The sequence below is a fragment of the Macaca fascicularis genome, chromosome 6 (assembly GCF_037993035.2).
Source record: "Macaca fascicularis isolate 582-1 chromosome 6, T2T-MFA8v1.1".
In the NCBI taxonomy this organism is placed as follows: domain Eukaryota; kingdom Metazoa; phylum Chordata; class Mammalia; order Primates; family Cercopithecidae; genus Macaca; species Macaca fascicularis.
Window position 1 is genome coordinate 2543657 of NC_088380.1, and position 13794 is coordinate 2557450.

Genomic DNA, 13794 nt, shown 5'->3' on the forward strand with positions numbered 1-13794 from the left:
CATCTTTTTAAGCATCAGTTATTCACAAGGATCACTGTTGATGCTAGGCCAGCAGATGTAGACTGGGCTTTGAACAACACAATTGCTGCCTTTCCACTGTTTCATCAACTCTTCCTCTAAGTCTTCAAGAGTCAATTATCTGAAGGACTCTGTGGTCATGGCTGATTCCATGGATTTTTAAATCATACCTAATGATTAGTCAAGGTCTGAGAGTGGTGCTTGTGTTGTGCATACGAAGTCTAGTCAGGAGGACACAAGGACTTCAGATGAGAAGTGAGAGATGAAATAACTCTTGTATGCAATTTTTCTGGCAAATTTAAGTTTAGGGTGTGTAATATTCATCCATTGATTGATCGATCTATCCATCCATCCATCCATCCACCCATCCATTCACCCATCCATCTATCTGTCCATCCATGCATCCACATATCCATCCACACATTCATCCACCCATCCATTCACTCACTTATCTACTCACACATCAACCCACCTATGCATCCACCATCCATCCATCCACACATCCATCCATATATACACTCACCCACACATCTACCCATTCATCCATCCATCCACTCATCCATCCACCTATCCATCCTTTCACCTATCCACCCATCCATCCACCATCCATCCATCCATTCATCCACCCACCCATCCATTCAACATCCATCCATTCATGTACCCACCCACCCATCCATTCACCCATTCTTCCACCCATTCATCCCTCTATCCATACACTCATCCATTCAGCATCCACCCATCCATTCATTCACACATCTATCTGTCTATTCACCCATACATCCATCCATTCACCTATCTACCTATCTATCCACCATCCATCCTTCCACCCATCCATCCATTTATCCATTCATCCATCCACACATCCACCCATCCATCCACACACCATCCATCCATTAATTCACACATCCACCCACCCATCCATTCACCCACCCCCTACCCACTCATCCATCCATCTATTCATCCATCCATCCATCCACCCATCCATCTATCCACCCATCCATCCACTACCCACCCATCCATTCATCTACCCACCTATTCATTCATCTAGTCATCCAATGAGTATTCATAGAGTACCTGCTCTCAACCACCCTGTTCAGGACTGAGGATACACTGATGAGCAAAACAAACATTTCATCTGTCTTGCCATGCACTTTCCTCCAAGTTACCAAAGTTTAAAAATGCTGGAAACCCAAGTGCTCCCTCCTCACCAGTGCCCCAGGTATGTTTCGTGTTAAAATCTCAGACACCAGGTATCAGCTGGAGGGGTAAGGTCAGGGTGTGGCTATACAGACAACCATGTGATAACTCACAACCCATGGAAAATCATCCTCCTTTTATTGGAAATTCTTCTTTTGAGGCATCATTAAATTATTTTTCTCTAATTTTCCAATTCTTACTAATTTCCTGGAGTATTTTCTAGCTTTTGATCTGTAAGTTGATTTACTTTTAACCTTTAATATATAAACAAACATTAGAATGATTCAATTTATAAATTAAAATTTTTAGTTTTATCCCGTTTGTAAGAGAAAATGTTTAAAATGTAAGACCAAATATATTTCCATGAGACAGAGCATTGGCAGGAAGGGGTGAAGTGTCCTCTCGCCGACCATCCCACAGGAATTTGGAAGGAAGAGGGGGAAGCGTCCTCCCGCTGACCATCCCGTAGGAATTTGGAAGGAAGAGGGGGAAGCGTCCTCCTGCCGACGATCCGTGGGGATGCAGCCCAGCTGTTCAGTGCCAGCAGCTGTTGCTTGCGTCTGTGTCTGAGTCTTGGGATCCTCTCGTCGACTCTCCCTCAGGAACTCCTGTCCCAGGCTGCTGCCCCCTTGAGAGCACGTCAGGGAAGGGGCAGTCGTGGTCCTTGTATGGTGACCGAGTCCTGGCTCCACAAGGGACATAAGAAAAAGCCATTGGTCAACCACTTTGGCACTGCAGCAAACCTCAGGCTCCAAGTGTAGCTTCCATGTCATAAAACAGTTCCTGGAGGAACCTGCTTCCCTCCCACCTCCGTCATCCCCTTCACTGACCAAGTCCTTCCTGAGAGAGAAAGGCTGTCTCCAGGCCCACAGCTTTCTTGATGTACTTCTAAGAAGTGGATTCACAATGAGCAGTGATGACACATTCTTTGTGGGGGCTGCCAAAAGGTGTTCCAATGTCCCTCTGTCCTGTGGCCTTTCCCAGGCATGGAGCTACTTGGGACATGGGGGGCCTTGGTACCTGCCCCAACTCAGGTGTCTTCACCTCTGGGGCATCACAAACCCTCAACTCACTGCAGAAACCCCTGAGTCTGGCGCCTCCTCAGGGTCCCACAGGTGCTCGTGGCGCTCGCAGGTGAGGTGGCTCTGGGCTTAGATGTTGCTCTGTTTGCCCTTCTAAGGTGGATGCAGCATCCTAAGTTACTCAGAAGTGTGGTCTGTGCCAGCACAATACACTGCTATGCACACAATGTGCGATATGATGTTTAATTCTGCAATAAAAATGTGACTTGGATCCAGAACTGAATTAAATCTTCTCATGCAAACGTGACAGATCTGCCATGGTTCCAGCAGGGGAGCAGAAGCAGCCCGAGGGGCTTCAACATAGGAAACTGGACGCAGGCAGCTGTGTGGCCAGAGCCGGGAGTGGGGGTTGGGGACTGGGAGCTGTGTCAGCAAAACTAGCACTGAGAACTTCAACCTCATCACCCAGAGCTTCCTGGAAGCCGTGCCACCATTAGGACTTTGGGGAAGCTCCCGCCAGCCGCGACCTGGCCTCCTGCAGAGGGCTTTGCTTGGCTCCTGCCTCATAAGGCACTCTTCTCTCCTCCTGGGCTCCCCACTTCCTTCTGTGATGGAGAGGCGGCCTTGAGGGGCACTGAATTGGCATCAGAGACTCCTGATCACCAGGAGCCCTCCGTGAGACTTCAGGGAGGCCTTAGCACGTGGAAGTCGTGCTGGTCTGGGGACCCCAGGCCCTCTGCTGCTGGCGATGCCCTCTCTGGGGCAAGAGACCTTTGAAGGTGCAACCATTTGAGACGGTCACCTTTGGTGCCTAGAACCCTCCCGGAACTTCCTAGGCAGGCCCCTGGCCAGCTTTCCTCAGGCACTTCCCATCACAGGCACTGCGGCTGCATTCTGCTTTCTTCCGGAGAGTAGCTGAACCGCTAAGGACCAGAAGAGCTTCCAGGTGTTGGCATGTTAAATGGACCGGTCAAAAATTTAAATTTATTAATCTTCAAACCGAGTTCCAGAGACATGTGGGGATGGAGGTGGCTTTGCTGTCCTTGGCTATCCAGACACTGGGGCTGTGAGGCAGGCCGTGCAGTCACCTGTCCGGACAATTGGTTCTCCCAGCAGGTGTGGTTTTTGCTGTCTGCACAGCTCAGCCCCATGTACCACAGCTTCGAAAGCCAACCAGAGTGCTCTGGCTGGAGCAGCGGGACCTGCGGTGGCTCCTTAGCACCTTCCTCCTTCCTCCTTCAGAGCTGCTCTCCTGTGCTGGAGGCTCCTGAAACTCCTACCCAGGCCCGGGGCACCCAGCACACTGCAGGAGTGCACCCCAGGACCTGTGTTCCTGTTGCAGAACTCGACACACCAGGGCTGGCGGCAGCTCCAGCGTTAATGATCTGCAGTCCCTGGAAGAAAGCAAAGAGTCCATCTGGGGTGCTGGTTTGTAAAATGAATTTTCAGTGTGTAGCCCACAGACGGCCATTGGTTGTGGTCAATAAATAAAAACAGTCCTGACGTTTATTGTTGTAGGGAGTAATTATAATTCGCAGGCCTGGACTCTTTGTGCTGCTGAATGCCTCGTTTGTGGCGGGCATGGGCGGACCCATTAAGTTCGGGGAGCTCTTTCCATGGGAGCGCTATCACTCATTGAGGACTGATCAATATTTCATCTGCACAGCATCTTGACTGAGGATGTCTGGACCCATTGTGGGCCTGGTGATAATGACTCCTTTATTCAAGCCAGCTTGTAGGAACAAGAAGATAAAGAAAAGGGGAGAGAATTATAGCACATGCTCAGGAAAGGATTGTAAAAGTTATAAGCAGAAAACAAGAGGAAAGCCACAGAATGGGCAGCAAATTGGAGAAGAAGGTACAGAGCTTCTGAAGTCATAAAGAAAGAAGTAATAAAGTAAAGTAATAAAGAAAGAAGTAATAAAGTAATAAAGAAAGAAGTGATGAAAAGAAGAGAAGGGATATTTTCATAGATTTTTCCTTAACATGCACAAAATCTAAGTTTTAATGTCTTTTGAAATGCATGCTTTCATAAAAGTTAACTTTATTAACCTTTGAGGGCTAACAGACAAGTATTTTTCTAATATTCTGAGTATTTAAGGATTTGTCCTATAAATAAGATCTCATCACTCTTCTTTGACCCGCATCTACCCCTTAGACGAAACCCAAAGATGGGACTTCTGGACGGTTCCTGATTTCCTAATTCAAGTGTGCTGCTTTCCCAATGATTTCCACATCCCCTCTCTGCGGCCCCAGCTTGAGCAGTTGCTGCAGAACTGGATGAAAAGGCTTGAGGTCAGCACACTGTGGAGTGTTGACATTAAATATCTAAATCATGTGGCTGAGAACACGTTTAGGGCCGCTCAGTCTTGCAACAGCCATCTGGCCACTTCATGCAGTCATGCTTTCCAACACTCACGAGTCATGTGTGCTGGGCTGTGTCCTGACAACCGGAAGGGAAGAGTCATGCTGGGATGCCCACTTTACACACTAGAAAAAGGAGACTGGAGGCCGGGTGACTTGCCAAGGTCAGGACCCTGGTAGTGTTGGAGGCAGGGTTTGAATGGTTTGATTCTAGAACCCAGGTTTTAATAACACTGGCCATGCTGTCTTTAAGATCAGCACCTGAATAATTCCAAAGGTTGTCTGTGTCCATGCCTGTGATCATCTCGTTGTACGGGGTCATCCTTCCTTCTAAATGAGCCCCTTCTGAGGGGTGGGTCTTCGGAGGAGGGGTACAGAGATACTCACTTCCTTGGGGCCTGGGATCTCCACTCCAGGGGCCCTAGAACCCCTCTACTGCTAGATAATTTAAAATCTAGAGTAGGGGCTCTGGGCCCTGCAGCCTAGAGATACCGGCCCCAGTGGAAGAGCCTGGTGTTTTGGTCTTGGTTCATTTTGCTTTAGCTCATAATGAATGCAGATGCTTAGATGCAGGAAAGCCCTCAGAAGAGGCTGGGCCTTCTTCCTCCATCTGAATTCTCCATGCAGCTGTGGATTCACATTTCCAGACCAGTGCTTCTAATAGACACTCTGCGACCACTCAAGGTGAATTGGAGAGAACGATTTAGTCCTCCACTGTCCACATCACACAACCCTGCATTTCCGAGCCCTCTATTTGGGCAGCGTGTATCTGTCCCTGCCTGGAGGAGAAGGCTCCTGCCACGGTGGGTGTGCTCCCACTGGGCTCAAGGCACAACCCTTGTGGGGAGGGATTAGAAGGGAAACTGAGGAAGGAGAAGGGAGAACAAAGCTTGAGTGACAGAACTAAATAATAACGGGAAGGAGGGACTGCAAGGTGGGAATGAATCAGTGTCTGAGTGAGTCAGACCATGCTATGCCCACTGAGGTGGGGGACATGAAGACTTGACAACCCTAGATTTTACGTTATCTACATCCGTAAAACAACTTAAAGTTAACAGGCCAATGCCACCAATACAAAGATGCCATTTTAGCAAATGTGACAGATGAAAGATTCATATGTTTAAAAGAAGTAGTTCTGATATATACATTTAAAAACTCACAAACGCAATAAAAAATGACCAAAAACATTAATAGGCAACTAACAAAAGAAGAGCACTATGCCAAAATATCTTTTCCATCTCCTTAGCAATGAAACAAATTGTAACTTAAATGGGATACTAGAACTTGCTCCTAAAAAAAAAAAAAAATGAAATTGTTGCACAGCAGAGCCAATTCTCACCTGGGCTGGGTAGACAGCACGCCACGTGCACTGCCCGGGGTGTGAGCACTATGCACACCTGTCTGGGGGATGTGGAGACCTGGAGATCTGGAGCCTGGAAGATGCGGAAAGTCGCTCATGCGCTGGCTCTGGTTCTAGGAGTAGAGCACCAGGAAATACGCAGGCAGGGACAGACGCAGGTAGAACCTTACTTAGTGCTGTTTACATTAAGTATGTCACAGGTAATGATTCAGTGATTTAAAAAGTAAACTTTAAAATGGATGTAAAACCAGGGTGTCAGTATCTCTGGAAGAAAAGCAGAGTAAGAGAACAGCCAGTACCGGTGAGACTCATTGAGTCTGAGATTTGCTGACGCTGCCGGAAGGGTCTGAACGCATGGGAAACAGCTCAGAGGCTGAAAGCAGACCCTGCAGGTGCACAGCGAGGGAGCCGAGTTTCCTCCAGGGCTTGAACAAAAAGTGTTTACTTTGCCAGTGGGCCTTGTCACAGGAGTGGAGGAACGGCCTGGAAGCGCGCTTGTGATCTCAGCAAACTGTTGAAATCTGTACTGGTCAAGGAAATGTATCCTTGCTAAGGGACGCATGTTCATGTATAAAAGAAGAAGCGGTTTGAAATGGAACATTGCTCTTGTTCGTTTGTCTCTGATTTAACGTCTGAATAGCCAAAAATTAAAAATTACTTCACATCTGACATACAGTAACATTCTGTGATTACCTTAATTATGGCCTCAAAATACAATGTCGTTTTCACAATCATAAACTCTATTTGAATATGGAACAATGGTGATAATAATACTCCATGGGATGAAACTCAAGCAGTATAACCTTTAATATGCATTAAGTAGAGAAATGTGCGCCAGGCGAGGTGGCTCACACTTGTAATCCTAACACCTTGGGAGGCCGAGGCAGATGGATCACCTGAGGTCGGGAGTTCAAGACTAGCCTGACCAACATGGAGAAACCTGTCTCTACTAAACATACAGAAATTAGCCAGGCGTGGTGGTGGGTGCCTGTAATCCCAGCTACTTGGAAGGCTGAGGCGGGAGGATGCTTGAACTCGGGAGGCGGAGGTTGTGGTAAGCCGAGGTCATGCCATCGCACTCCAGCCTGGGCAATAAGAGCGAAACTCCATCTCAAAATAAAAAATAAAAAATAAAAAAATGCGATGCACAGCAAATGTCCCAGAAAGGAGCAGAGGTTGGAGGCCAGCAGGGAACCCTGCGAGAGGTGCCCCAGCTTCCGCCTGCAGGGTCTGACTTCCCAATCTGACCCGGGGGCCTACCTGCAAATCTCACTCTCTTCACGCAAAATGGGGATTAAAACAGGAACTCCTGCACAGAACTGTGGGAACATGTCACAACCCAGGTGGCCAATATCATAGCCCCTGTGGGCCACGTGGTCTCCGTCACAACCCTCAGCCCAACCCTCATAAGAGTGAGAAAGCAGCCAAGGGCAGCAATTAAACAGATGAGGCGAATGTGGCCCCAGAATTATTTATGGACGAAGAAATGATGCCCCCAAATTATTTATGGACACCGAAATGTCTGTTTCAAGTAATTCTCACATGTCATAAAATATTCTATTTTTGACTTCTAAAAAATATTTAAGAATGTAAAGACCACTCTTAGCTTAGGGGCTGTACAAAAACAGACATGGGTTGAATTTGGCCCAAGCGTCATGGATTTTGTTTTGTTTTCAAATAAATTTTACTGTGTGTATCTAAGGCATACAACATAATATTTTAAGACACATAAAGATAGTAAAATGGTTACCATCCTGAAGCAAATGGACATGCCATCATCTCACATCATCTTACATAGTTACCCACTTGGCTCGCTGATCCCAGATAGGGCATTGCCTAAAATTTATGTGAGTTGCTAAAATTACTGTAATTGTTAACTGAGAAAAAAAAAAAAAGAGAAATAAAATACCATGTAAACCTTAGAATCCTTTAATCATGGTTTATTTTTATTCCTTTCTTTATATATTCTGGATTTTCTTTCTTTCTTTTTTTTTTTTTTTTTGAGACGGAGTCTCGCTCTGTAGCCCAGGCTGGAGTGCAGTGGCCGGATCTCAGCTCACTGCAAGCTCCGCCTCCTGGGTTCCCGCCATTCTCCGGCCTCAGCCTCCCGAGTAGCTGGGACTACAGTTTTCTGGATTTTCTAATTTTTCTAAATTAAATGTCACTGGTAGTCATTCCATAATTTAAAAAGCGAAGTTTAAAATGGATGGAAAACCAGGGTGACAGTATCTCTGGATGAAAAGCAGAGTAAGAGAACAGCCAGTACCGGTGAGACTCATTGAGTCTGAGATTTGCTGACGTTGCCGGAAGGGTCTGAACGCATGGGAAACAGCTCAGAGGCTGAAAGCAGACCCTGCAGGTGCGCGGTGAGGGAGCCGAGTTTCCTCCAGGGCTTGAACAAAAAGTGTGTAATCTGCCAGTGGACCTTGTTGCAGGAGTGGAAGAATGGCCTGGAAGTGCGCTTGTGAGCTCAGCAAACTGTTGAAATCTATTGTCATTGAGGAAACGTATCCCTGCTAAAGGACGCCTGTTCATGTATAAAAGAAGTGGCTTGAAATGGAACATTGTTCTTGTTCCCGTGTCTCCGATTTAACGTCTGAATATTCTAGCATGAGACTTCTTCTAATCTGTGCCATGAGTAAGGAGCCACGTGCTCTGTTGTGAGGTGTGTTAGTCAGGGTTCTCTAGAGGGACAGAACCAGTAGGATATGTCTATATCTATATCTATATCTATATCTATATCTATATCTATATATGGGAGTTTATCTAGTTTATATATTTATAAACTATATATCATATATTATATATAACCTATATATAGGGGAGTTTAAGCATTATATATAAAATACTTAATATATAAGTATTATATACTAAGTATATATTATATGTTATATATGATGTATATTATATGGAATTTTATTAAGTATTAACTTACACTATCATAATGTCCCACAGTAGGCCATCTGCAGGCTGAGGAGCAAGGAGAGCCACTGTGAGCCGCAAAACTGAAGAACCTGGAGTCCAATGTTCGAGGGCAGGAAGCATCCCGCCTGGGAGAAAGATGTAGGCTGGGAGGCTAGGCCCATCTTGCCCTTTCACAGTTTTCTGCCAGCTTTATACTTGCTGGAAGCTGATTAGATGGTGCCCACCACATTAAGGGTGGGTCTGCCTCTCCCAGCCCACTGACTCAAATGTTAGTCTCCTTTGACAACACCCTCACAGACACACCCAGGATCAATACTTTGCATCCTTCAATCCAATCAAGTTGACACTCAGTATTAACCATCACATTAAGGTACCAATCATTTTTGAAAGAGAAGTTCAGAGAGGAATTAAAGTATTTTCCATAACCTCCCCTCCCCCCTACCCATACAGAATTTACTGGAAAGAAAAAGAGAATAACAGTTCTGGGAAGATGGGACAAGATATCCCTAAACCCAAAGTCCCCAGGGATGACGACACCAGCAATGGTGGCCAGCCCTGCTGGGTACCCACCTCTACGTGGAAGAAAGTGCAGGGGAGCAGCTCTGAATCCACTGAGCCTGGAGAGAGGAGACTGCCTGGGGTCCAAAGGGTATTTCCTGGAAATCCCTGCAGCCACCCAGAGCGAGGCAGCAGGTGCAGGGGAGAGCTCGGTCCCCTCAGATAGAGGGCTGGCTGGAGTGCTGGCTAAGTCAGCCCTGAGGGCTCCCTCCCAGGCAGGGCCTCACCTGGAGGAGAAGCTGCTTTGATTTGACTGGACAGAGGGAGCAGGACAAAGACGCTGGAGGTGGAGGAAGGGAGTCCAGAGAAAAGGGAGCCAGGCAGGGCCGAGAATCTCAGGAAGCAGCAACTGTTTTCATACAGCGAAAAACAGAACCCCAGGAAGAATTCCATGAAGACAGAAAAAATACCTGGAGCCATACCAAATCCTCAGGTTCAGGAAAATGAACTCACATGGAAACCAGCAATGAAAGAGCACCCAGGTCAAGCCCCACACAAAGCTTTAGCTAGAAAAGGACGGAAGAACATCCCTGCAATAACAGAAGAGCACACATATCAACCCTCCAGTGGGCTCATTCTAAATAAGCTAAAAAAAAGCGGCACGAAATAGGAAAACAAACTACCAATAACAAATATCAGAATCATGCAGACACAAAAATGAGGTAAAAGAACCCAGAAAGTAATTGGAAGAAAACCATCAAAACAAATAATGAAATAAAAATTTAAATGAGCAAACAAAAAAGAAGAAAAAAATTACAAATAAAAAAATGAGGAGATAAAAAGATTTGAAAAGGACAAATGCTGAAGTAAAGCAATGAAATTTTGACATATTAATAATTGACATCCCTGGAAAGAAAAATCAAAATAAAAAGAAACAGAAGAAATACTAAAAACGATACCTCAAGAAAACTTTCCTGAAATTAATAGAAAGGAGAAAACTTGAAACCACATGTTGAGAGAGCACAACATGTGTCTGAGAATATAAATGCGAATGGCCAAAGTCAAGAGATTTTAGTAAATTTCCTGGCCTTAACAAAAGAAGGGAAGGAAGGGAGGGAGGGAGGCAGGGAAGGGAAGGAGGAAAAGAGGGAGGGAGGGAGGGAAGGGAAGGAGGAAAAAAGGGAGGGAGGGAGGAGGAGAGGAAGGGATGGAGGGAGACGAGGGAGGGAGGGAGGCATTTTCTGAGGTCCAGGCAAAAATAACAAGTGATTTATAAGGAGAGAAAATGATAATCGTCTTTTTTTTCAACAACACATTATGCCAGAAGTAAATGGAGTAACTTGTTATGTTTAAGAAAATATGAACCAATGATTTTGTAGCCAGAGAGAGGTTCTGTTAGTTACTTATGGTCTGTCATCAACATGGAAATCTCTGAAGGAATATTATTGCTATGGTCCTTTCTGAGAAGTCAGGAATTGGTTCTGCTAGAGAATCCTGTGTTTCTGTTGGGTTTTCAATCTGCTCCCCCCTCATATCTTTATGACTTTATGGGTAAGTAATATTGGTCCTTGTCTTTGACAAGCATTTCAAGCATTTCAAATATTGCTTTCTCAACTAGTTGTTTGAATTTGTTTATAGTGGTTATAGGTTGTTTTTTTTTTCTCTTGGACACTCAGAAGTTTTTGGTTTAATTTGTTTTTTTCTGGAGGAGGCAACAAATATTCTGTGAATATAGACGAGGAAAGCTTTCCAAGTTTCCAGTGTCAAGTAGCTCTTCTTTGTGGCGACCGCATTAAAATATGGGCCAGTCTGTGGCTTCCCCTGATCCAGAGAAGTGTTTATTGCTATCTGGGCTTCTAGGTCTCCTCAGAGGCTTCCAAAGTTGCATTTTGCTCTCATTTCCCGGAATGTGTTCCCTCTCACCTCCTCGGAGGCTTCCCAAGCTGCTTTCTCCTCTTCCTACAGCAACCCCGGCCCTGGTTACTGTCGTGTGCTCAGGGGTGGGCCTTCCTTTTGTGAAGGTTTCTAAGATCCATCACCTGCTCCCCAATCCACAACACACGCACCCTTCGGGGTGCTCCCTGTTCTGTCCCGTGACAACCCTTCTACTGCCAAGACTTACTGTCCTCTGCTTCTGGAAGCCTTTACCTGCATCGTGGAGTACGCAGCTTCTCCTCCTCTCTTCCCAAGGCCCACTGGATGTGTAATTTGTGAGCACTTCTTCCTAATGTTTTGCTTTTTTGTTGGTGTTGTTTCTAAAAAGGAGAAGCATTCAGAACAAAGATGCTGCCATGTTCCAATCAGAACCTACTCCAAAGTCTTCGTTAGCTTGTTTTCAGTTGGAAATATATTCCCATTTTGCTGTAAATGTATTTCTGACATTGGAGGATCACTTGATCCCAGGAGTTGGAGGCTGCGGTGAGCTACCATTGCACCACTGCACCCCACATGGAGTGAGAGAGTGAGACTCCGTCTCAAAAATAAACAAATAAATAAAGTTCTGTGCCAAATAATTTTATTATCTGGAATCTTTCACATCCTACTTGTATGTTTCTTTTGTTAGATTTTGTTTGCTTGCTTGTTTGTTTTTATCATAGATCCTTGATTCGTTTGTGTGAACAATTGCTTTTGACGGCGTGCTCATCAGGAACTTAAATAATTATTTGAGGCCTAGAATGAAGGTGCATTCTTCCAGAAAATGTTTCCATTTGCTTCATTTTTTCTTTTATCACTTTATACTACCTAGATTTGTCACCTTTAAGTTAGGAATCAGAAACTCATTTCCTTTTGATTACAGTGAGTGTCAAGGAGGTTACAGGGATATTGTAAACCCACCCAGAGTCCTCTTCTGCCCTTGCTGAAATGTCCATTAATTTACCATGTGTATGGTAAGCCCTAGGCAAACACTATCATATTTAATTTAGACCTTTGAAATTAGTAATGTTCTATAGACTATATGGGTAGTGGGATTTTATTTATTTATTTTTTAAATTTTATTTTTCCATAAGTTATTGGGGTACAGGTGGTATTTGGTTACAGGAGTAAGTTCTTTAGTGGAGATTTGTGAGATCCTGGTGCATCCATCACCCGAGCAGTATACACTGCATCATATTTGTTCTCTTTTATCCCTCACCCCCTCTCACTCTTCCCCACAAATCTCCAAAGCCCATTGTATCATTCTTATGCCTTTGCATCCATTTGCTTCTGCCAGTGGCCTTGAGTCACTACCAGTCTAGGATCATTTGTGTTTAAGAATTGAGGTTCTGAGCAAAAAGAACAAAGTTGAAGGAGTCATATTACCTAACTTCAAAATATATTACAAGGTGATAGTAGCCAAAATGGCATGGTATTAATATAAAAATAGAAACATAGACCAATGGAACAGAATGAAGGACTGAGATATAAATTCACATATTTACAGCCAACTGATTTTTGACGAAGGAGCCAAAAACATACATTAGAAAACACCTTCTTCAACAAATGATGCTGGAGTCCATATGCTAAAGAATGATACTAGACCCCTATCTCTTATCACATTAACTCAAGATGGATAAAAAATTTAAATATAAGACTCAACACTATAAAACTACTAGAAGATTGATGGAAATACTTCGGACATTGACCCAAGCGAACATTTTATGGCTAAGACCTCAAAAACACAGACAACTTAAATAAAAATAGACAAATAGGACTATATTAAACTAAAAAGTTTCTTAACAGCAAAGGAAACAGTCAAGAGTGTGAAGAGATACCTGTGAAATGAAAGAAAATATTTGGAAAGTATTCATTCAAAAAGGCACTAAAGTCCAGAATATACAATGAGCTCAAACAACTCAACAATAAAAGAATCAAATAATACCATTAAAAAGTGGACAAAGTACATGAATAGACAATCTTAGAAGACATACAAATGACCAACAGATGTATGAAAAACTGCTCAACATCACTAATCATCAGAGAAATGCAAATCAAAACCACAATGAGATATCATTATACCCCAGTTAGAATGGGTATTATGAAAAAGACCAAAAATAATAGATGCTGGTAGGATGTGGAGAAAAGGAACTCTTGTACACTGTTGGTGAAAATGTAAATTAGTACAGCCACTGTGGAATACAGTATTGAAATTTCTCAAAAAATGAAAAATACAACTACCATACAATCTAGCAATACCACTACTGGGTATCTAGCCAAAGGAAAAGAAATCAGTATATGAAACGGATACCTACACTTGCATGTTTATGACAGCACTATTCACAATAGCAAAGATAAGCAACAAACTTAAATGTCCATGGATCCCATGGATGAATGGATAAAGAAAATGTGAACCAACATTGCATCCCGGGGATGAGGCCTACTTGATCATGGAAGATTAGTTTTTGGATGTGCTGCTGGATTCAGATTTCATGT